Here is a 24,389-nt window from a genome sequence, read left to right as displayed (position 1 = left end):
CCAAATGTCCTATTCCTATTCAATTTGACCCCAGAGCACAGACAACGTAAGTTTTTTTTGAGCACAGACAGAAGGTTCTTGCGCCAAATAACAAATTTCTCACTTTTCAAATGTTTATTCGGCCAAATGTCTTATTCGGTCAAATATCCTATTCGGCCAAATGACCCTTTCGGCCAAACGACCCTTTCGGCCAAATGAACCTTCCGGCCAAATGACCCATTTCGGGCTAATGACCCTTTTGGCCAAATGACCCGTTCGGCCAATGACCCTTTCGACCAAACGACCCTTTCGGCCAAATGTCCTATTCGGCCATTTGTCCTATTTGGCCATATGTCCTATTAGGCCAAATGACCTATTCGGCCGGATGACCCTTTCGGCCAAATGACTTTAGGCCAGATGGGCTTCGGCCAAATGGTTCTTGGCCGAATGGGTTTCGGCCAAACGACTCTTTCCCATTTTTTTGATAGAAAAATGTTAAAAAAATATGCAATTCTAAAAATGTTTAACCCAAGAATAAAAATTGGGTTTAAAGTTCACTCTCAATTTCATCAAAAATCCTTCAATTAAAATACAACTTTCTGTCAAAATTTTCCTATCGATTAAATGACATGATATCAAATGACTTAGGTATGATCATACACAAGATAGAATCTCTAATAGAAATCAGTTGCCCTGCAATCAGCATAAAGCAGATGCAGCATTCAGACCAACACTCGCACTATCGGCATCCTTTTGACTAAATTGCATCGTGCGAGCAGCTACTGCATAATGATGCAAGCCCGATCCGGCTCCATCTAATCTCTCTTCGAATCGTGCCCGTGCTTAGTAGCTATCGACCCACTCACCACCCCGACAACAACGTCTGACTTTGATTATGGCTCTCCATCAAGCAATCCATTCAGGCTGGCTCCTCGACTCTGGGTCCGACGGAGTCCTCTTCTGGTGGGGCATGATTTGCTTCCATTCCTCGGCGCGCAAGCACCGTTCGTCGGATTCTATTTAAATTAGCCTTGATTCGATTGCTCGACAAACAAACTCATCATTGCACTCTCAGTGTGTCCTCTTCGGCACACTTCGCCACCGATCCTTTTTGCTCAAATGGGTTTGTTTTTTTTTGTTTGTGTGTCAATTGCATGGAAAAACGGAACTCCAGTCGAATGTAGGTACTCAGACCAAAGAGCCAGCCCGATGCCCATTCACAACGGGAGGGCCATGTCGAGAAAAAGAGAGAATTATTTGAATCTTTTAGTTTGATCCATTACGGCCATTATATGGTCCATTTAGCTTTTGTGATTTGTTTAGTGGACAGCATCCATTGTTGATGAGGTGGGATCGTTATCAAATTCGATTTGATTTACTCAATTGAGCGACAAACGAATGGGGTCCTTTTGGAAAAAAATGTGTTCAACGAGCAAATTTAGGGTGTTCAGAAAAGATTTTGCATCGTAACTTGAACAATATGTGTGTGATTAACAAGTAAAATTTTCTGTGTCGTGATCGTCGACTAAAACACAAATGAAGCGAGATTGGTCACGCTTCACAATCATTATGTTTTATATTCATTATTTTCTGACATGGATGGTGAAATTTCTCTAACCAACTTTATACAGAATACTTCGAACGCATATGATGCCTTTCTAAATTGAGGGAGGGTAACCCAGTTTAGTTAATAATGGTAGTGCATATCGGAAAAAGTATGCAAATTAAGCTCGAAATTGATACTCTGTGCCAACAATGGCACACGTCTTAAGGAAACGATAACGAAGCTGCAAAATTGCTTAGAATGAGCTCACCTAATAAAATTCAATTTTCCAATCATTTCCAAGCCCTTGCCTTGTTAACTTTCCCAAACCCCATTTCGACTGATGATTTACATCCAGTAATGGACGGCCCGACCTGGACAAAGAAGCTCAGCCTTGCAAGAAGGGCCTTAACCAAGCAGAGCGAAATCTGATTACCACTTCATCATTCCATTTAACGCTCGGTTTCGTCTGGACGGAATCTCTTACAATTTGGTCGCCTGTGCGAATGCAAAGAGATTCGGACAGTTTCAATTTGAGAGAAGCATAAACCAAATTCGACCCGAAACCACACCGAAACCGGCTGGATATGTGTTGTGCAGCTTAGCTCTCAGCAGTACACAGCAAGCAAACCAACAACGAACGGCATGGTGTGGCATAAATCAACTCCTTTCCAGATTAATTATTCAGCACTGACCGCATGGAATAATTCATCGGGCGATGCGATGGAGAAGTATGGTGCAAGACGAGTATCAATTTCGGTTCGGAGTTCGTCGAGTGAGGTTTTCGAGAAGTACTGAACATGGACCTCGAATATGTAACAAACAGCCGAACTGGATGAAACGACGAAAAGGTTCTATTACAGGGCAGGGTTTGGCGCTCCGGGATACAAGTCCTAAGTGCAATAAATTCAAATATCAAAACGCATATATTTGGCGGTGAGAAACTCAGATTTTCGCGCATTTTCACACGAAGGGATTTTGAATGATGATGTTCCGGAACAAAGCCACAATCACACCGATGATGAATTGTGCGCAACATCTTTGTGCTTGTTGTAGCTGAGTCGAGTTTAATTTTAATTTTTTTAACATGCCCATCAGGGTAATAAAGCAAATATTGGAACATTGCACCAATAGTTGCTGGAAGAATTTCAAGTGATAACAATGAATTTTGATGCAATTAGGATACGATTTGTATGAAAAAACAACGAGGTATCGGATGCACTTTCAAGGTAAGGAAATGTAAAGATTAGGAGCACAATCGTGCAATTAGTGTTAGATTCCACTTTTTTCACGCACAAGAGAATCTTCTGCAAACATGGATTTCGGAGGCACGATGGGTTCCTCTCAATTGCCAGTTGTTGCAAATCTAGTAATGGATCGTCTGGAATAGCAGTTGTGGCTACCTCCAATGGCTTCCACGAAAAGTTAAAATTCACGGTATAACTTAAGAGAACCACAAATTGAAATTTCTGGAAACGTTTTCAAAACGTTGGCACCTTAACAATCCAATGGAAGGTAGCTGAATATAATGTCACAGAACCCTTTCTATTCACAATAAGAGATCGTGCAATTAAAATCACCGATGCCGCTGAATGGCACAAAACAACAAATGTGAAACACCCCAAGTTAAAATCGAGGTTGTATCAGAGTTTTCTAGCGTACCTCTGCACCTAATCTCGAATCCTCCCGTGCAGACTTACCAGTTCTCACATCCCCTTGTAGACCGCTAATCAACCATGTCACGGCCAGTTGGCCCAGTTTTATTGCAATCATTAAAACATGACATTAGGAATAACAATCCGTAATGTCAGATAAAAAATGTCTGGTGAAACCGTGAAAAATAATTAGTTTAAATCAATGCGCTTCGTTAATTCATATTGTTTAGTTTTTAAAATGGCACGGCAAATGCTGGGTAAAGCGTTGGTACTTCGCGTACCTGAAGGAATAAAATAGACCCCATCTCGCGGTCCTTAGCCTCTTACCCAGCAACTCCTATCCCTACCTCCCCGCGGTGCTGGCCGGGATACGAGCAACCTTAGGGAAGATCGGGTAACCAACCCCGGTGGGAACTATGGTCGTATGCTGACAGGGAAGGGGGGGTTTGCTCCTCTCCAGAGGTGCAAATCTTATTGAGCGTCTGTTCTCCATGTCAGGATCGGCTCACAACAGCGTCTGTTCTCCATGTTAGGGGCGGCTGATCATCGTCCGAGTGCCAGCGAGGGACTCTAAGTGAAACTGTGCACCATGGTCCACCGGAAATAAGGAGGAATGGTCCTCCGGAAATTTAGGGGGTTTGGTGTCAGGCCCTGCAAGCCAGCCTTTAAAAAAACATAAGCAACGAACAATCAACAAGAGAGTACGAACCGGAACCATCGGCGAAGACCACTGCGACGAAAAGGTACTAACGATTGGAAACTCGGTTCGTGGAACTGCAAATCTCTCAACTTCATCGGGAGCACACGCATACTCGCCGATGTGCTCAAGGACCGTGGATTCGGCATCGTAGCGCTGCAGGAGGTTTGTTGGAAGGGATCAATGGTGCGAACGTTTAGAGGTAATCATACCATCTACCAGAGCTGCGGCAGCACACACGAGCTGGGAACAGCTTTCATAGTGATGGGCGACATGCAAAGGCGCGTGATCGGGTGGTGGCCGATCAACGAGAGAATGTGCAGGTTGAGGATCAAAGGCCGGTTCTTCAACTTCAGCATAATCAACGTCCATAGCCCACACTCCGGAAGCACTGATGATGATAAGGACGCATTCTACGCGCAGCTGGAACGTGAGTACGACAGCTGCCCAAGCCACGACGTCAAAATCATCATAGGAGATTTGAACGCTCAGGTTGGCCAAGAGGAGGAGTTTAGACCGACTATTGGAAAGTTCAGCGCTCACCGGCTGACGAACGAAAACGGCCTACGACTAATTGATTTCGCCGCCTCCAAGAATATGGCCATTCGTAGCACCTACTTCCAACACAGCCTCCCGTACCGGTACACCTGGAGATCACCACTGCAGACAGAATCACAAATCGACCACGTTCTGATTGATGGACGGCACTTCTCCGACATTATCGACGTCAGGACATATCGTGGCGCTAACATCGACTCTGACCACTATCTGGTGATGGTTAAACTGCGCCCAACACTATCCGTCATCAACAATGTTCGGTACCGACGACCGCCGCGGTACGACCTAGAGCGACTGAAGCAACCTGATGTCGCCACTGCATACGCGCAGCATCTCGAGGCAGCGTTGCCGGAAGAGGGTGAGCTCGATGGGGCCCATCTTGAGGACTGCTGGAATACAGTCAAAGCAGCCATTAACGACGCAGCGGAGAACAACGTCGGGTATATGGGTCGAAGTCGACGGAACGATTGGTTCGACGAAGAGTGCAGACAGATTCTGGAGGAGGAGGACGCAGCGCGGGCGGTCGCGCTGCAGCAAGGTACCCGGCAGAACGTGGAACGTTATAGATGGAAGCGGAGACAGCAGACCCGCATTTTTAGGAGAAGAAACGCAGCCTGTAAGAAGCGGAGTGCGAGGATATGGAACAGCTGTGCCGTTCTCAAGAAACACGCAAGTTCTATCAGAAGCTCAACGCATCCCGCAAAGGCTTCGTGTCGCGAGCCGAAATGCGCAGGGATAAGGATGGGAGCATCTTGACGGACGAACGTGTGGTGATCGAAAGGTGGAAGCAGCACTACGAGGAACATCTGAATGGCGCTGAGAGTACAGGCAATGAAAGTCAAGGCAGCGGAGGAGATGACTACGTCAGTTCAGCGGACGATGGAAGCCAACCAGCCCCCACCTTGAGGGAAGTTAAGGATGCCATTCAGCAGCTAAAGACCAATAAAGCAGCTGGTAAGGATGGTATCGGAGCTGAGCTCATCAAGATGGGCCCGGAAAAGCTGGCCACTTGCCTGCACAAACTGATAGTCAGAATCTGGGAAAACGAACAGCTACCGGAGGAGTGGAAGGAAGGGGTTATATGCCCCATCTACAAGAAAGGCGACAAACTGGAGTGTGAGAACTTTCGCGCGATCACCATCCTTAATGCCGCCTACAAAGTGATATCCCAGATCATCTTCCGTCGTCTGTCACCATTAGTGAACGAGTTCGTGGGAAGTTATCAAGCCGGCTCCGTTGACGGCCGCTCGACAACGGACCAGATCTTTACTGTACGGCAAATCCTTCAAAAATGCCGTGAATACCAGGTCCCAACGCACCATCTGTTCGTTGATTTCAAGGCGGCATACGACAGTATAGACCGCGTAGAGCTATGGAAAATTATGGACGAGAACAGCTTCCCTGGAAAGCTTACCAGACTGATCAAAGCAACGGTGGATGGTGTGCAAAACTGTGTGTAGATCTCGGTGGTCGCCGCCACTTCGTTCGAATCGTGCCGGGGACTAAGACAAGGTGATGGACTTTCGTGCCTGTTGTTCAACATTGCGCTAGAAGGTGTCATGCGGAGAGCCGGGTGTAACAGCCGGGGTACGATTTTCAACAGATCCAGTCAATTTATTTGCTTCGCGGATGACATGGACATTGTCGGCCGAACATTTGCAAAGGTGGCAGAACTGTACACCCGCCTGAAACGTGAAGCAACAAAAGTTGGACTGGTGGTGAATGCGTCAAAGACAAAGTACATGCTTGTGGGTGGAACCGAGCGCGACAGGGTCCGCCTGGGAAGCAGTGTTACGATAGACGGGGATACCTTCGAGGTGGTCGAGGAATTCGTCTACCTCGGATCCTTGCTAACGGCTGACAACAACGTTAGTCGTGAAATACGAAGGCGCATCATCTGTGGAAGTCGGGCCTACTACGGGCTCCAGAAGAAACTGCGGTCGAAAAAGATTCGCCACCGCACCAAATGTGTCATGTACAAGACGTTAATAAGACCGGTAGTCCTCTACGGACATGAAACATGGACAATGCTCGAGGAGGACTTGCAAGCACTCGGAGTATTCGAGACGGGTGCTTAGGACCATCTTTGGCGGTGTACAAGAAGACGGTGTGTGGCGGCGAAGAATGAACCATGAGCTCGCCCAGCTCTACGGCGAACCCAGTATCCAGAAGGTAGCTAAAGCCGGAAGGGTACGATGGGCAGGGCATGTTGCAAGAATGCCGGACAGTAACCCTGCAAAGATGGTGTTCGCTTCCGATCCGGCAGGTACGAGACGACGTGGAGCGCAGCGAGCGAGATGGGCAGACCAGGTGCAGAACGACTTGGCGAGCGTGGGGCGTATTCGAGGATGGAGAGATGCGGCCTCGAACCGTGTATTGTGGCGTCAAATTGTTGATTCAGTGTTATCTGTATAGATGTAGACTAAATAAATGAATGAGTTTTTAAAATGTTTAATTCATTGTCATACTTAATTGCCTCTAAAGCAATTTCGACGAATATTCTCTTTGATTACTTAACGCATTGATATTTTAGACACTCATCAGGGTGATAGATTTCACCGATTAAATAGTAAAAAATGTATATGCAAGCTTCATTTTTTTCGAATAAAACTTAAAATGCATAAAATATGCCTCTATAAAACCGTTACTCCTGAACTGGTCCTATCATATCATTTTAAACAGCTAGAGGTTTTATCTTGTTTTTTTTTCAAAACCCCTTTTATGACCAGCATGTTTTATGTTGGTCTGAACTAAAAGCTTCCAAAAATTACAGCAATATAGTAAAGATAGCGAAAAAACATGAATAAACATTTTTCGCTTTTGGAATCGCATCGCATGTGAGTACTTCCAGAAGTAAGTAATTCAATGAAATATTATAAAGTGACAACTGTTATCGATATTTCTATACCACAAAAGTGTTATGGCATATAAATATGGATTACATACATTTTTCGATCGCTATAACAATCATTCGACAAATGCTGCAAACCCAGGAAAGTTTTTCGTCGACTTGAATTTATACAATAATTTGAGTCGAAGAAAATACTCTAATTATTTATTCTTTCTGGCTGCAAAATCAAGTGGTGGAATTAAATGGAATTGTACGAACTTGTCCTATGACAAGAAGAACAAATCGTTAGTGGCTAAACTATTTGTGCAGGATTAGAAATTCGTTAGTTCGTCGAATGTTTAAGTTCAAAGCTTCATATTCATATGTAGGTCTTCTTCATGAGTAAAGGTTATATGTGGATTTTGGGGAAGGGTCGTTTGCCCGGAACCCATTCGGCCGAATGACACTAGGCCGAACAAACCATTAGGCCGAAACCCATCTGACCGAAAAGGCCATTTTGCCGAAAGGGACATTTGGCCGAATAGGACTTTTGGTCGAATATGACATTTGACCGATCAGAATATTTGGCCGAATTGGACATTTGGACGAATAAGTCATTTGGTTGAATAGGATATTTGGCCGAATAGATCATATTGCCGAATAGGACATTTGATCGAACAAGCCATTTGAAACGTGAGAAATAAGGAGTTAGAAGTGAGACGTAATTTCTCACGTTTAAAATGACATGTTCGGTCAAATGTCCTATTCGGAAAATTGATCTATTCGGCCGAATGTCCTATTCGGTCAAATGACGCTTTCGACCAAATGATCCTTTCGGCCAAATGACTATCGGCCTAATGGTGTGTTCTAAACTTTCAGCTTAGTGGCCTTCGGTCGAACGGTATTCGGCCAAAGTTTGTGCGGCGTAAAGGTAGTTTTAGTATTAAGTTATTCAGCCATTTTATCAATTTGGACGAGGATGAAAACGTACTAAATGTATCATGTAAAGCAGATAGATTCTGTTATGCGAAAATTGATTTTCTCTGCGATTTATGAAAATTAAAAAAAATCGCGTTGGAAGATGGGTGTCCGAAATTTAACGTGGACAGGCTTTAGCGTGCCTTCAAGCAATAAATATCCGTGAAATTCTTCGTCACTTTGATCACAAATCCAAGAGACCTGGATGCTTTATCAACAACATATGAAATGTGATCCGAGTATGTCAGTTTGGAATCCAATCCAGAATTCCACGCTCGCCATAATGGCGGATGCTATAGAAAGTTTGAAAAGAACTGCTTCCCGATACTGAACTAAAATTTCCATCTAAGGAAACTTTGATATCCCCGTTACCACCGACATCCACTTGTTTATTATTGAATCAACAAAGAGATCTGCGCAATTTTGAAAATTTCCATTAAAATCATTAAAATATTTACTTTTTTTCACTTATTTTAGACATTATTATAAATGATGCTAATATTGTTGACTAGTATTCCATGAGCACTACTAAAACTCAAGAAAATGTCAACATTTTGATGCCGAAATATTCGTTCCAGATTTTCGAATGACCATTGACTATGCCACCACCACTCAGATCTTTGTGTCCCTAATTTTCACAAATTGATATGATTGCTTGCTTGCTGTCGAATAGGGTAAAAGATCCATGTAAATTATATGAAATTTCATAATTACTCAATTTTCTGATTGATGTAAGAATGTATCCTTTGTAATATTGGCACTGGTAATGTTAGCTGAATATTTGTAACCTTGATACTAGGAAGTTAAAAGTGGTTTAGTGTTCCTCTTGATTCTACTCTGCGGAGCGCATGACATGTTCAACCGGATGTATGTTTCTGTATCTACTTCTACACTAAACCTAGTTGTTATCAGTTTCCGGATCTCAAACATGGTCGGACAACATCAAACCATTAAAAAAAAACAATCAGCATTCCAAAGCCTGCATCCACATCCGGATCCGATACAGCTGCAAATATTAAGTTCCAACAACTAAGGGTTTTATGAAATCCGTCTTTAGACTTGAATAAAAAAACGCCGGAGTTTTGTTAGAAAAAGATTTTGTCCCATCTTCGCGAGTCCTCTTGGCTAAGAAAAGAGGTGCTTGGTGGTCTTGTGTCACTGCTTCTGCCTCATAAGCAGGAGATTAAGGGTTTGATCCCTGGCTCATTCCAATTTCCTATTAGATAATTTCGTTAATCATATAACTCAATCTCTTTGCAAATCAAATTCTCATTGCTAGCAAGTATGATTCTAAATATAGAATTGTTATAAAAAGCTTCCTGTTACTTAGTAGCAGTAAATAAAATGTAAAAATAGATTGGTATTCATTTGTGCCCGCACACGAATGCTATATACGGTCGCTATTCTCGTGCAGGCCTCAAGTAAGAATCTGTGAGGTTGATGTGCGGGTAGCGATGGTTTGGTAGACGTGTGCGTGGTATTAGAATCCAATAGCATTCAAATTCTAATTGTAAAAAATGAATCCCATTAGAATTCACTTTAATACTTTCTCATTACTCTAGTACTTCTAATTCTCATTCATATATTCCTATCCCATAGATCGCATCACTTACCAAAGTGAATCCAGATAATATATCCCTTCATACTAGCACAATCTCCTATCCTAAGACTATCGTGGAGATGCAGAGGTATACTCGGTCTCTAGTAGCAACGAGAGATGAACTAATAATCCTTTCTTCCCTTGATGACCGTAACGACGTGGCCGGCGCCGTAAATGACTTAGTAAAATGCATTGAATTTCCGAAATTTGCACATTGAGAATGATAGCTAAACCCAAGCTCCATTCAATTGGTTCCCTGTGCAATTTCGCAAGTTCTAATCAATCACGGAGTAGCAACTACGAATTGTACGGTTATCCTGCTCATGCTCATGCTCCTGCTCATGCTTCGCGAATCCTCTTGGCTAAGAAACTGCGCTGCACTTGAGCTTACTTAATGCAAATTTAAGGAAAACGAAAAAATGCGAGAAGTGAAGTGGAAAGTTAGGTACATTTTTCCCTTAGAAATACAATTGTTGAAGACCAAGACGCATTCCATCATGCAGTTTTATATTACAGTCGACTCTCCACATCGCGATGTTCTATATCTCGAAATCTCTCCCTCTGCCGATGGTTTCCTCAGTCCCTTCAATCTACATCATTTTGGCTTTCTACATCTCGATAACCTCCTTATCTCGATATCTCTCTATCTCGATGTGTTCTGATCATATTTTGTTCAAGATTCACTTTCCTTATGTCGATATGTTCAAATTTTTAGGCTACTAGACCATCTTTGGACAATAATAAACACATCAACAACAGGAGACGACATTTGTTTTGTTGTCGTTCTTCATAGCAGCTTTTTTGGATCTAGTACCCATTTCAATTTTCCTTGCATTCCTCGACCTCCCTCTATCTGGTCCCTTCAATATCGAGATGTGGAGAGGCGACTGTATTTGGTGTTTCCGATTGTGACTTAGGAGTAATTGTGAAGGATTTGTCAATAAAGGAATACGCGAAAAAATAGTGTAGAGAACGAACATGAAACCGACTGCATTGGAGCAAAATTGTTCTCTGTTGGGTTGTGGGGGAACATATTTAATATTTCTGATAATTTGGGACACGAAGATGTCGGTTGTGGTGACACAGTCAAGATTCATTTGAAAATCTGGTATTAGCTGTTGATTGTCAACTTCAAATCTGGAAAATTCCAGTCACCGAGTATTCAGGCTCAATCATATGAAATATTGTTGACATTTTGTTGAGTTTTGCCTGAAATGAGTAAAAAATTAGTAATTATTTTATTGATTTTAATGGAAATTTTCAAATCTTGCGCAATTTTCCTTGTTGATTCAAAAATAAACAAATGAATGTCGTTGGTAATGGGGATATCAACGTTTGCTAAGATGTAAATTCTTCAGTCTCGGGAAGTAGTTATTGTCAAACTTTTTATAGCATCCGCCATTATGGCGAGCGTGGAAAGTTGGATAGAATACCGAGATCTTTCACACAGTGCACTCTTGCAATAGTTGCTCCAAACAGTGTTACCGAATACGACAACAATAAGCCGACTAACTACCTTAAACTTTGTTTAAATAAAAAAAACTAACTAGATTATATTTTTGTGAGACTCAGCATGCAGTACCCAAAAGGTGGAATAATTTGGTAAATGACCGGTTATTCCCCCTTAACCGTGTACCCACTAACGCTAAGCGAATCACCCCTAAGAGGGCGAAATAGAAAACGTCATCGCAAGATCCGGAGCGAAAAGAGGGAGAAAAAAGGGAAGAAAAGGAGGAGGAGAAAAGACGAGGATTCGGATGGTATCAGTCAAAGCGATCGGACGCGAATAAAACGGGGTCCGAAAGAAAATCGTGTGAAAAAAGGCAATTAACCGCGTGTCGCCTCTGAACGGAACCGTGAGCTCCTGGTGTCAAGCTAAGTGGTTGCGACTCCATTCGCCCGGCAAGAAACTACCATCGTCGAACTCGAGCCGGACAGTGTCTAATAAGCCCTATACTATAAGTAGTACCGACTTTCCACCGCCTGGCCACCGGCGATCCGCCGTCGTAAAGTGTGACACAGGTCCAAAAGTTTCAAGCCAGCTTTCCAAGTGGTCGCGGCTTCCGCCGCCCGGCAAGGAACCACCATCTTCGTATCACTATTGCCAGTGCAACTCGAACCCAGCAGTTTCAAGCCAAGTGGTTACGGCTTCCCGCCGCCCTGACACCGTTGATCCACCGTCGCAGAGTGTGATTCAAGCTTAGAAGTATCAAGCAAGCCCCCTAAGTGGTCGCGGCTCCCGCCACCCGGCAAGGAACCACCACCGTCGAACTGCCATTGCGAAGTGTGCTTCGAGCCCAACACAGCCAAGCGAAGTTGGAACCAGCTTTCTGTCATCCGGTAAGGAACTACCATCTTCGAACCGCCATTGCCACGTGCGATTCGAGCCCAACAGTGCCCAACCATCCTAAGTGGTCGTGGCTCCCGCCGCCCGGCAAGCAATCATCACCGCCGAACCATTGCGAAGTGTATCAAGCCTGACACCGACCCACACCTGTTAAGTGCCACCGGCCGTCCGCATGCTGGCGAGAAACCACCAGCGAACCAGTCATGCGTAGAAATCCAACCAACCCCCCTCACTCGTCGACCTTCTGTCGACCACCAAAGGTATGATCCTCACCTTCTTCCACAAACGGCCGCACCGATACTAAACCAATACTAACCCTAAAATGAATTAGAATAAAAAAAGTAAAATGTACGATTGTCTCTTTCATTCTTGACATACTAGCCTTGCATGGAAATTAGTTGGCTTTTGTGGTTGTCCACCTCGGTTTTGGATTTGTGTGTCCCCTAAGCAGGTCATACGCGACCCTGAGAGAGAAGAGAACGAGGTTAGCCGATTAAGGACGTAAGGACGTCCGCTCCATAGACGTAGGGACTCACAGGAGTTTGTTTCAACAGGTAGCAGTTGAAGGTTATCGGTTGTTTCTTTCGAAAAAAAAAGTTAAGATCGAGCATTTAGTCGATTTAGCTCGCACCAATGAGCGAAAGTATCGATCTAGTCTTGCAGTAAGCGGCAATTGGCTATTGAACAGATGCGCAAAAACATTTTGAGATCATCTGCAAATGATAACCGTGGTCCTTTTACAACTAGATGTACGTCGTTAAAGTAGAGAAGGAATATCAACGGTCCCAGATGGTTACCCTGCGGTATTCCGGACAACGCACGGAAGCTTTCAAAGCGACAGTTAAACTGTACGAGTTAAATCATGCAAGCATGCTACCACCAATTCCTCGTCTATCAAGCTTGGCGATCGCAATGTCATGATTCAGCCTATCAAATGCTGCAGTTAGATCCGTGTAAATCACATCTGTTTGATCACAAGCATGCATGCTGTCTGTAACGTATGACGTAAGACACAGTAGATTCGTAGCTGTGGAACGCTTTTCCATAAAACCATGTTGATCGGTACTGATATATTGTTTACAGTGTCCATTTAGAGAAGCCACGACAACCAGCTCGAACAACTTCGATACAGCACAGAGCGACGTGATTCCTTGATAAGGCCTGTTCAGTTTAATGAGAGGACACTTTTACATGACGCATGACGATATTAAACAGACAGTTTTTTTTATGGAGTTTGCTTTATCGTGTATTATAATACACTGTCAATCAACTGTGATTTTTGAATAGAGATCAAACTGTTTAAATCCAACGAAATGGCGTTTATTGTTGAAGCTTCTTAAATTTCGAGTAAACATAAGCTTCCCAACAGAATTTCTTGTAAAATAAATGTAAATCGGCATGTTAACAAAATCATCAAGCAGATCGGAAAGAAAAACACTGTCAATGATTTGTGGACATCCAGAAACAGTAGAGCCTGTGGCAGCCTGAAAACGAAAAATAAACGGTTGGAGCTGTTGAAAATCCAATAAATTGTGATTTTTATGAATATCGAAAATTTCTGAGTAGGAATTGTTCCGTTGATAATTGGATTTCATTTCTAGAAGGTCAGATAATATACTTTACGAAATAAAACAGATTTCTAAAAAGATTGATGGTTTAAAAAACATCGACAATACAAAGTGTCCTCTTTATAAACTGAACAATCCTTAGTTACTTATATCTTTTTATAGTATACAGGAAACATGTCCGCTGTCTTCCAACAGGACGGAAATACACTACTGGAAAGAGAGAGCTGGAAGATTCGATGAATTGGACCTAGAAGACAGACAATGCTCTTATTAAAGAAGACCGACGGCACACCGTCGGGTCCCGATTTGAGCGAAGTTTTAAGCAGCGCGGCCGCATTTGCTATGGCTTCTATGTCTGCATCAACAGCGTTTAGCGTTTGATGCGTTAAATGTACATTACCAGCTGCGCTGTTTATGGAGTCATTGGAGAAGCGCTCGTCGACAAACACGCTAGCAAACTTGGCCGAGAATAGGTTGCAAATCTCTTGTTGATTTGATGCCGTTTCTCCATTATAGACCATGGACGATGGAAGACCACTTCCTTCTGTTGCTCGTTTACATACTTCCAAAAGGATTTTTGATGGGATTTGAGCCTGTATCCTTCGCTGGTAACGTTGCAAGTAGAAGGGACAGTTTGTATTCATGGTTCAGCTTGGCATAATGGTGTTTCAGGGGAAGAGTGCGGAGCTTGGTGAACCTCTTTAGGGCGGCCTTTTTCGTCCTTTTCAGCGAACGAAGATCATTCGTCATCCACGGAACCCTAGAGTCGGATCGAGCAATTTTTTTTAGAACATGCCTGTCAATGACATATGCCAAGACGTAAGCAAAAGTTTGTGCAGCGATATTTGCGTCGACCGGGTCAAGGATACGATGCCAATCCAATTCAGACAACACTTCGGCACTACTACAGTAATCCGCCTTGCAAAAACCATATGACACAGCAATTGAGGTACCAACGAATTCATGGACGTCGTCGTTCTTATTTCCAATAACTAGAGAAGGACGGTGAGGGACAGCCTTGACCAAAGGAGCGGGTGCGGTGTAAATGAATGAAGCGGTGTACCGACCACCAAAGAAGCACTGAACTGATTTGAACTCAAGGATGTTTTGGAGAAACTAAAGAGCCTATAGTTGCGTGTAAAAGTAATGATTGAAATCTTATCGGCTCAATGTACCGGCTAAGATGTTCAACGATGCACGAATAAGTCGTTCAAGGCTTGGTTGGCTTGGTTGATCAGGTATATCACATGTTCTGAACTCCAGGGCGTTTTGGAGACCCTGAAATAGTTAACGTTTATTTAAAACTCGATCAATTTGTGTCTTATGATCCCAATGATATTTTTGGACATAAATCACAGCTTAGGAGATTTTGTTTGTAGACATATTTCCTAATGCATTCGAGAATATGTACTCCAGAACAGTTTGGATGGCCTAGAACATCCGAAAAAGTTTCTCAACGATTTTTCAGTTATATCAGAACGCCAGATAACAATGTAATCCTTCGTCATGAAGTAATAAAGTGCCAACAAACCCGCATCTTGTCTCTTTTATTTCTATGGGGGAAAGTCGGTGAAAAGAAACCTTGTCTGTTAGTTACGGCTTTATCACCGCTAGTGCTTGAAATACTATAAATACAACATTTGACCAGACACTAACCCAAATTATTTAATTTTAAAAGCTAAATCTCAAAAAAAAAAAATGATTGAATTTTCTTGTTGATAAAAACGGAATAATTTTGTTGACGACATCGGAGCGTGATACAATCGGAGCGAGACAAAATCGTAACGTGATAAAATCGGAACATATCTGTACATAAATACAGCTGATCCCAAAACGAATTGATTAGTGATAAATTCGTGCAAATCGGACAACCCGTTCATGAGTTATATTGCCTCAAAGGAAATGTCAACTAATTTTTGTATAGACTTAGATAGTAAGAAACAAACTTTCTTCTGGAAGGATATTCTCTACTCATCCTGTGGATTTCGTATAATTGTCTCTGCTTATGGAATCACTTCACACATTTTTGGCCCTTCTTATAGGAGTTTGATGAAATACAAACAATGATATAGAGGGATTTCGCGCCAACTCGAACAAATGTTGGTAACACCATCTCAGATTTCAATGAAACTTTCTGGACATGTTTGTAGATTTTGTAAAAAAAAGCCACTTTGCATACATTGTTTTTCCAAAATTATTTTGGACCATCTTTTGAAAAGGCCTAATTTTTTACCGATTTTTTACCAAAAAATTACAGATCTCACAAAAAAAGTGTTTTCTGGATGACTGCTGCATACCCAAGCAAAGCTTGAGAGCAAATCGATAACCTGTTTTGATGTTGTGAAATCGCCGATTATGATTACTTAATTTGATATCTTTTTGGTCGTTTTAACCGTTAATAAAATAACAAAACGTATAGCAGAAAAATCTTACTGTGACATCAAATCGAAAACTATTCCTGCTATCGATAAGAGCAAATCGAAAGCTAATTTTGATATTGGTTCCGATGTGAAAATAAGTACTCAGTTTGATGTCAGATCATATAATTTAGAAATCTACAACAAAATGAGGTCAAAACATGCAATCATGATTATTCATATTTGAAAACAAATTTCACCCAATATTTTTTTTACACGGTTGGTGTAACTGGGTGTATGATTTCAATTTGATGTCAATATCAAAATATGTTTTCCATATGCTCTCATTATGTTGTCAGACTTTGCTCGGGTAATTAGTCAAGTTTTCAAATAAAAATATTTGAAAAATTCTAAATTGATTCTTACCCGGAAAAAATCGATTTTTAAAGTCAATTAGCAAAAAACACCCTTTTGGTTTCAACAAAATTTATTCTCGAGATAGGTAATTATGTTCTCTACCTACCACTCTAACGTGTTATTCGGCATAGTGGCATTCAATCCAATGGATTTCGGACTTTTTCCCCAAAAAAGCTATTGAGGGAGGTTTTTGGGAACATCTTCTTCTTCGATGGCTCTACATTCCAACTGAAACTTGGCCTGCTTTTCAAATTAGTATTCTATTAGCTTTTCTATGCCCACCATTGCATTGCATATCTTGTGTGGCAAGTACAAGAATACACTATGCTCAGGGTGTCGAGAAAGTTTCCAACCCGAAAACATCCTAGACCGGACAAAGAATCAAACACGCCATCTCCGGATTGGCAACCCTATGCCTTTGCTCGCAAGGCTACTGGAGACCCCCATGATAATACGAAAAAAAAAACAGTCGAAAAAATGAGAGGTTCCCCATAAAGGTTTTCCCCATAAAAGAAATTTCCCATGGAAATGATTAAAAAAAGACCCTTGGAAATTAATAAGAAATTCCCATGTATATTAAAATGTGTTTCCTGTGAAAATCTCAATGATTTTCCATAAAACTTTTGATGATTTTGTGGAATAACAGTTTTTAGCAAGTCAATATATTTTACTTGATGACTGGGTTTCAAGTGAAAATCAGTCATCATTATTGATCTTTTGCTATGCTGAGATTATGCTTTAGTTTAGAAAATCAATACAAATTGGTTTTACTTGGAACACTGATTTTTTCTCTTGAACTCTAAATTTCCTGGAGCATTATTGGACCTAATCCATTTCTAGTAACTCGTTGGATGAAGGAACAAAAAATAATCATCGTTCCGAGCAAAAAACGTTGTGTGACATTTTACAATATGAGCTGTGTATTGTGTGTCCAACCGCCAAGTCCGGTTCCGAATTTCCACTTCTGGCAGGACAGAGTTTTAATGGAATTGAAATCGCACAAAAGCCATTTAATCTCTCTCGCAGCAAGATTATTATCATCCTTCGAATAAATGGTATAGCGCTTCAGAGTGAACGGAGCGGACTACAGAAGCAGCATTGCACACCTGGGGCCGCACTTTGGTAATAACCGGCAGGCAGGGAGCCGAATCTAACGCCGCAGTGTGGCCGCACACCACCGGAACAATTCATGGGAAGATGACATTCACATCTCACGCCACCACTTTCTATGTGTCGCTGCTGCTGGCCGGTCACTGAAGCGAGTGGCCAGCAACTATACTACCGGCTTCATGCACACCGGCGTTAACAAGAATGTTAGGCTGTAATACACCGATCCCTGCAAGGTAATAAATTAGAATTAAAGTACTTTAATCGCCGTAACAACAAAAACACATGTTTCTGGCTTCGGAGCCCTCGACCGACATTGTCGTCATTATCAACAGAAGCAGCTACGGGCCATTCGTAGCAGACGCGCTGCACTTACTATTGCCCGGATCCAACGGCAGCCCGGACTGAGGAGGGAACAAATTTATAGGGATTCCAGGAGAACCATCCGACCCTAAGCCCAGACAAAGGAGGGAAAAAATTGAGATAATCTATCTATAATCACTGACTGTGCTTTGGCCAGCGGTGCACCGAGCGCGCAGCAGATGTGGAAGGACTCTTTTTTGGGAGGGGAGTTTCTGGGCAGTGCCGTTTCAGGTGGGTGTGGGTAGGTGCGGTGCAAGGAGGGCCAATTTGTACGGCTTTGGATGCAATGATGCCGGGTTTAAGATAATTTACACTCGTGCCATTACACGGAAGATAAGCTTTGTCAAGCACCGAGAAGTTGGTTTGTTGTACATTGTACGTTATTGTAACGAACGACGTACGGGACACTAATTATCTTCTAATGATGTCGCAATGGCGGTGTTTAGTAATTCAATTAACATGGTGTTTAAGTTTGATTTAGATAGATTCTGTGCCTGCTTGACTCAGTGATTTATGCGAAACATTCATATTAAGAAGAGCCTTGCAGCTTTACTCGGAAAACACTTCAATTATCAACAAAAACCCAAGACAATTGGCAACTGCTTTTGTAACATAATCGCCCTACTTCGGATGCAAACTGCACTAAACCAACATGACATCACCAAGTCCATCAGGTGGAAATGCCGTCTGTCAAAGTCATCAAGCGCCTCAAGCCCGTGTACAGCAAAAGGATCACTCGTCAACGGCGCTTATTACTGTCGGAACGTGAAACATTGAACACACAGCACAGTGCACTCGGTTTGCTGAGTGCCGGTGACATTTTCGATATATTCGAATTATATTGGAACTGTACAGGAAAACCAATCAATCAAATAGCTTTTACCAGACCGCTGGTTGCCCATCTCCCGGAAAACATGGTCGGCTTTGTTGGGGAACTCCCACGCGTGGGAGTTGTGCTTGTGTGAGTATTTATTCATTGTGTGTGTGATGGAATGAGAGTAGCGTATGAAAATTAGCACGTCAGAGGCAATCAACCACAGCAGGAAGCCACTACTGCACCAAGTGACTGCGCTCGGACGATCGTGTAGCATGTAAAAATGAATTAATATAAATTATTCAACAGCACTTTTTTCGCTCCATTTGCTTTGACATGCCGAATCCCATGAACAGTTAAACATAGGCAGCTTCAAGTATGGGAAAATGATTTTTTGGAAAATTTGAATAGTTTTTAATCAAGGTCAGGAGCTTCAATATTCGAGTAAATAATTATAAGCAGTAAATTTGTGCACCCTCAGATTTCTCAATAACAACTCATCTGCCCATATATAACTGATATGATTATGAATTAAACTCGAGTAGATTGACTACACCTAACCATCGTTTTTATCAGATGTTATTTCAGTTTTGTTAAAGAACTATATCTGTATAAAACTGGGCATATGAGAAATCGCTAGATTACTAGGTAAGGTTCTTATGTGATATGTATTGGCCATTTCGCATTAGTGTTAACGAATAATTTTTGTCAATCTTTACTCGTGATTAGATCAAAGCATGAACTACAAACGATTCAATCGCCTTATAATGACATATTGATCGCATGCCAAAAACAAAATAGATACTAAAATACCTAACCCATTATTGACATTCAGAAATCACCCAAGGCCCCGAACTGGCAGCGGCCAGCAGAGTGGGGGAACATTTTCCTGAAACCTGCTTTTGATTTGCTCTTCCCGATAGGAGATGTGACTTTGACAGGTAGAATTGCTTCTTCAATCGGATTTGGGAAATGTTTGATGTGCTCGGAACTGCTGCTGACCAGTCAATTTAAACCAGATTCGACAGTTCCCACTCAAACGGCAGCATTTTTTTTTCGCTTGATAATGCTTTGTTTGATTCATTATTCACCAGCGAAACAATGTTGGAAAAATTGAGAAAAGAATTTTTAATAACGGGCTTTTTTGTCATGCGGTTCACTGACGACACGAGTCCATGATATTATTTTCACCAGTTCGGTCTGAATAATTTATGCTTCTTCCTAGGAACGAAATATTAATGTTGCCGGTTTACATTATGGGTCTAGGCCCACTTGTGTGTATGGAGTGCCATCGGTGGAGTGGCACACACCTGTGGCAGGTGATGGTGGGAGGAACATGTGGTTGACAAACGTCCGAGAGCTGGAGGGGGTTGACTATTCCCTGCAAAACTTTTCCGGTTACAATCGGGAAAGGGAGGTTACACTTTTTCCTCTTCCTCACTGAAGGACGATGTCACTGCACTATGTCCTGATGCATAATACATCAGTCATAACTTCATCAAATGATCCGCCGCTTGACGTTCACCGGTGGGAGTTTTGGAGTCGCTTTGTAGGGTGTTTCAAATATTCTGTGATCCAATGGGAAGCAATAGATTTCCGACGAAAATAATAATATTATTTGTAGCAATATCACATTGACTTTGGCATATTTCATAACTTCTTTCTCACGGTACACTTGTATCTAGCGACAAAAAATCCAGACTTGGCAACTTTACCAAGCGCAAAGTGATATATTTCGTTTTTTATTTTGCCCATTCACGATGATGATGACAATGTGATGGATGAATAATTATAAGAGGATTACAGCCATTTTTTGGAGTGACTAAAACCAAATTAATTCACCTGCTGGTGATGATACCTTTCTGGTGTGATAACTCGGCAGTTAAAAAGGTAACCCATAATGGGATATAAGCCAGTACAGTAATATCTTGCTTACTCTTCACACATATAACAGTGAGGTGATAAAATAGGAAATGTGACAAAATCGGAATTTTTTTATCTTCAAACTTATGAATCAGTTTACAAAATGCATGAACGATACTCGTTATTTATGGTCGAAAAGCCTTACAAAATCCTTGACAGGTACTCAGAAAATATTAATAATAAACCACATACGGTGAAAGTTATTTCATGAAAATCAATACTCGGTTTAAAAAATCAAAAAATTAAGCAAATCACTACGAACAGCAGTCAAGAATATTCGGACAAAACTTCCCTAATCAAAGAGTAGGAGATGAAGCCCCAAAACCACTTATATTAACCATGTCTGAGATAGCCTTAATAAAACTAGACGTGAAGTTATGTAGGTTAGGCGAAAAAAGTGTCAAAATCATAGATAGGAATGTAGGAAAAACTGAAATTTTCCACATTTTGATGAAACATCTAACATTTCGGCGAGGCAAAACGCCCTAGTGGAACTATCCTACAATGCACTCGCGTCTCCACGCACTGTCCATACCAGAATGCTGATGTGCCGACGCATGGTACGTTGTTCCCTAAGAGCTGCCTGCTAAAAGGCGTTTTGCCTCCTGAGTTTTCCGGCAACGAAATAACACCACTTTTTTTAAATGTGAATTTTATCAATATGATTGAGATTTTTTCTAATTTTAATATGGCATCAGCTAGCTACCCAATAGGTAGGTGAAGGTGTCCGCTATCTGTTGATGGCGTTGATTTGCGTGGGAGTGCTATCAGATTCGTCAAATCGTCGTTTGAATCATTGTTTACAAAAGCAGATAAGTCGTTTTGAAAATTTTGTCTTGATGTAACAACTTTTAAATATAAAAAATAAATGAATGGTTACATAGTGGTTGGATTTAGGATGCTTGGAACATTCCATGTCACGGTTGATTGCATTTGGGTTATTTTTCAGTCATCTTGAAACAAAATGTGTTATCAGTTTTTAAGCAGTTACAGGGTCATTGAATTGTAACCATAACATTGAACTGTCATAAGCACTCAAGTCACAATTAAGTTTTTAATTAGTTACCGAAAGACTATCCGAATAGTAGATGCCAAGTAACAAAAACACCACAATAATATCATGATATAGAGTGAGGGAGCTTTCATCCTGATTTGAATTTCTAACACCATTGATGTCTGGCCGAATTATAATTATGATACAGAGATACTGCACATGCACACTTTTTTGTATATACACTAATTTGGAATTGAATTCAAAAACCCAATTCGAATTATTCCCAAAGTTGCCAAACGTCAAACGAATCGAGTTACCCTGAAACATCAACAGCTATGGAAGCAAATTACAATAGTGCTGTCCAATGAGAGCTTGAAGTAGCTCGAAGTTTCTTCCTGTCCTGCTCATGCCCATTTGTTGGCAAAAAAGAACGAGCAGGACGGGAACAACTTCGAGCTACTTCGAACTGCTCATTGGACAGCACTAATGTAACTAAATTCAATGTTGAGGTGAGTCACATCAATGTTGCAAAACAAAATTGTTACTACCTAGTAACTAATCTTTACAGGCGATCTAGTTGCAATGTAACTTGTTTATGATTTGTAGAAATGATAGGTTACTTGTAACCGGTATGTAACGGATTTGTATAGCCCCATTTATATGATCAACACTGCATGTGAAATGATTGTGTCCATATCAGAAATCGTTGTATACTGAAAAGTTTCATGTGCACTTAGAAAAACGAATTTTGTTATTATCGTTTAGTATTCAATTTGACAAAACTGTGATTTGTCTTAACAGCCATTAGTATAAAATAAGGTAGATCGAACGTACTTGAGTGTTAAGTCAATAGCAGTTACAGTTACTTCTATCTACTGCCTAATGCCTTTCCGAGAAAAGTCGATTTTTGCTTCTTTGAAAAATGTCAAAGGCATCTCCTAATCTCGGAAATTTGTATTTAGTTACAATTATTCAAAGTTGTTTCCCTATAATTTTTTTCCATATAGCTGTTTTTTCCATAACTTTAAAAAACAAGAACAACAACAGTGCATTAATGATTAGATGCTGCTTGTCGACCAAAATTCTTGTTTTATAAAATGTAAGAAAATACTTATTCATCAGAATTTTTGTATCGATATTCCTATGAAATTACCAGCAAAAAATAAAGTTCCATTCCTATTTATAAAGGAAAACGAAACCCAAAGGTGTGCAAAAGTGATGCTAAAATTATGTCATTAAAAAATCAAGAATTTTCTAACTATGAAGTGTTATTGGAACACCTACTTTAGAAAGATGTTGATAAATCTGCGGCCTTTCATAAGGGTCATGTTTTGAAATTGACAGTATAAAAAGGAAAAAAATAGAGATGCAAATAAGCAAGAAACGATTGAACCATACACGACCTTTTACTTAAGGCAGAAGCATTATCCAAATCCAAACATCAGTACATTGAAAAATTACATAAGTTATCAAATCTTTTGAACCATCATGTATGCGGTCGTGTGATGAAATATGCTCGGAAATATTCCTGTATAATATATTTTTGGTAAATGATTAATATAATAAATAAGAAAACGGCTGTCTCTATGAATCTACTTTTAATTTTATATTCGAGATTTAGAGATATAATAACAGAGACATTTTTTTTTCTTTACTGTTATTGATACTTATTTAGAAACAAAAATATATTCATGTTACTATAAATGATAAAACCTAAAAGTTGGTTTAACCGAGGGCGCGAGTTTTTTAGCTAGCTAAAATGATAGGTTTCACCAAAAATTCCATTCCGCACATAAATCTCTGCTAATATAACATAAAAATATCACTTTGCATATAAAGATTTACCATTTACTATTTTAGATTCATGTCGTCAACTTTCTGATTAATGACATTCAATTTAAGTGACATTGTGACCAGATTTATTTTATTTTCGTATTAAATACATAACAAAGTTTCATGACAACAAATAAAATGTTGACAAGTAGAAGTCAGTAAATAGTTACAAAGTGGCAATCAAGACCAGAATGTTTCAGTTACTGTAACATGGAAATGTTACGGTTGGATTACAGTGCAACTTAATGTGACACCGTATAGTTAGTTACATAGTAGCTCAAGTTTTTGCGCTTTTTTGGTTGCACTAGTGTTACAAATACAGTTACAGTTATTTAAATTTCACATATAATGTTGTCGCATATCGATCACCGTAATTCAATTGTGATAATCTGTGCTACTTGGGTATATTGTTTAACTGTTGCGTGAGGTACAAATACCAATGAAAATCTTTATAGCTAAGGCATAAAAGCAGTCTATGCTTAGCTAGGGCATATTGCCCCTCCTTCCCCTATGCAGTGCTATATAGCCACAAAATATACGATTGCTCTAGCTTCGTGATGTTAACTTCGTGACTCAAAAGGTTATGGAGGTTCTTTGTGAATTGAAGTAATGTTTTGGTAATTATTTTAATGCAATTGATTGATATAATTCATTTTCCTAGTTCATAAAGTAAATGTTGCCAAAGATCGCACTGATATCATCGTTGGAACCAAATATCATTTTACGTTTTTACGACACGATTAATTTAGTATGTTCAAACCGGGCTTCATCCTCTCTCGACTGATATTGGGTACTCGCGGGACCAACATATTTATCAAAATAATTA

At 40.9% G+C, this 24,389-nt stretch overlaps 1 protein-coding gene across 3 annotated transcripts in view; it reads right to left on the bottom strand.

Annotated features, from left to right (window-relative positions):
- Positions 1–24,389, bottom strand: part of LOC134211978 (discoidin domain-containing receptor tyrosine kinase B) — an 802,844-nt gene that overhangs the window by 67,021 nt on the left and 711,434 nt on the right. The gene's annotated exons all lie outside the window — the stretch shown is intronic.

This window comes from Armigeres subalbatus, chromosome 2 (genome assembly GCF_024139115.2).
Source record: "Armigeres subalbatus isolate Guangzhou_Male chromosome 2, GZ_Asu_2, whole genome shotgun sequence".
Lineage (NCBI taxonomy): Eukaryota > Metazoa > Arthropoda > Insecta > Diptera > Culicidae > Armigeres > Armigeres subalbatus.
Note: the sequence above shows the minus strand (reverse complement) of the source record. Positions and strands in the feature narration are given on the sequence as shown.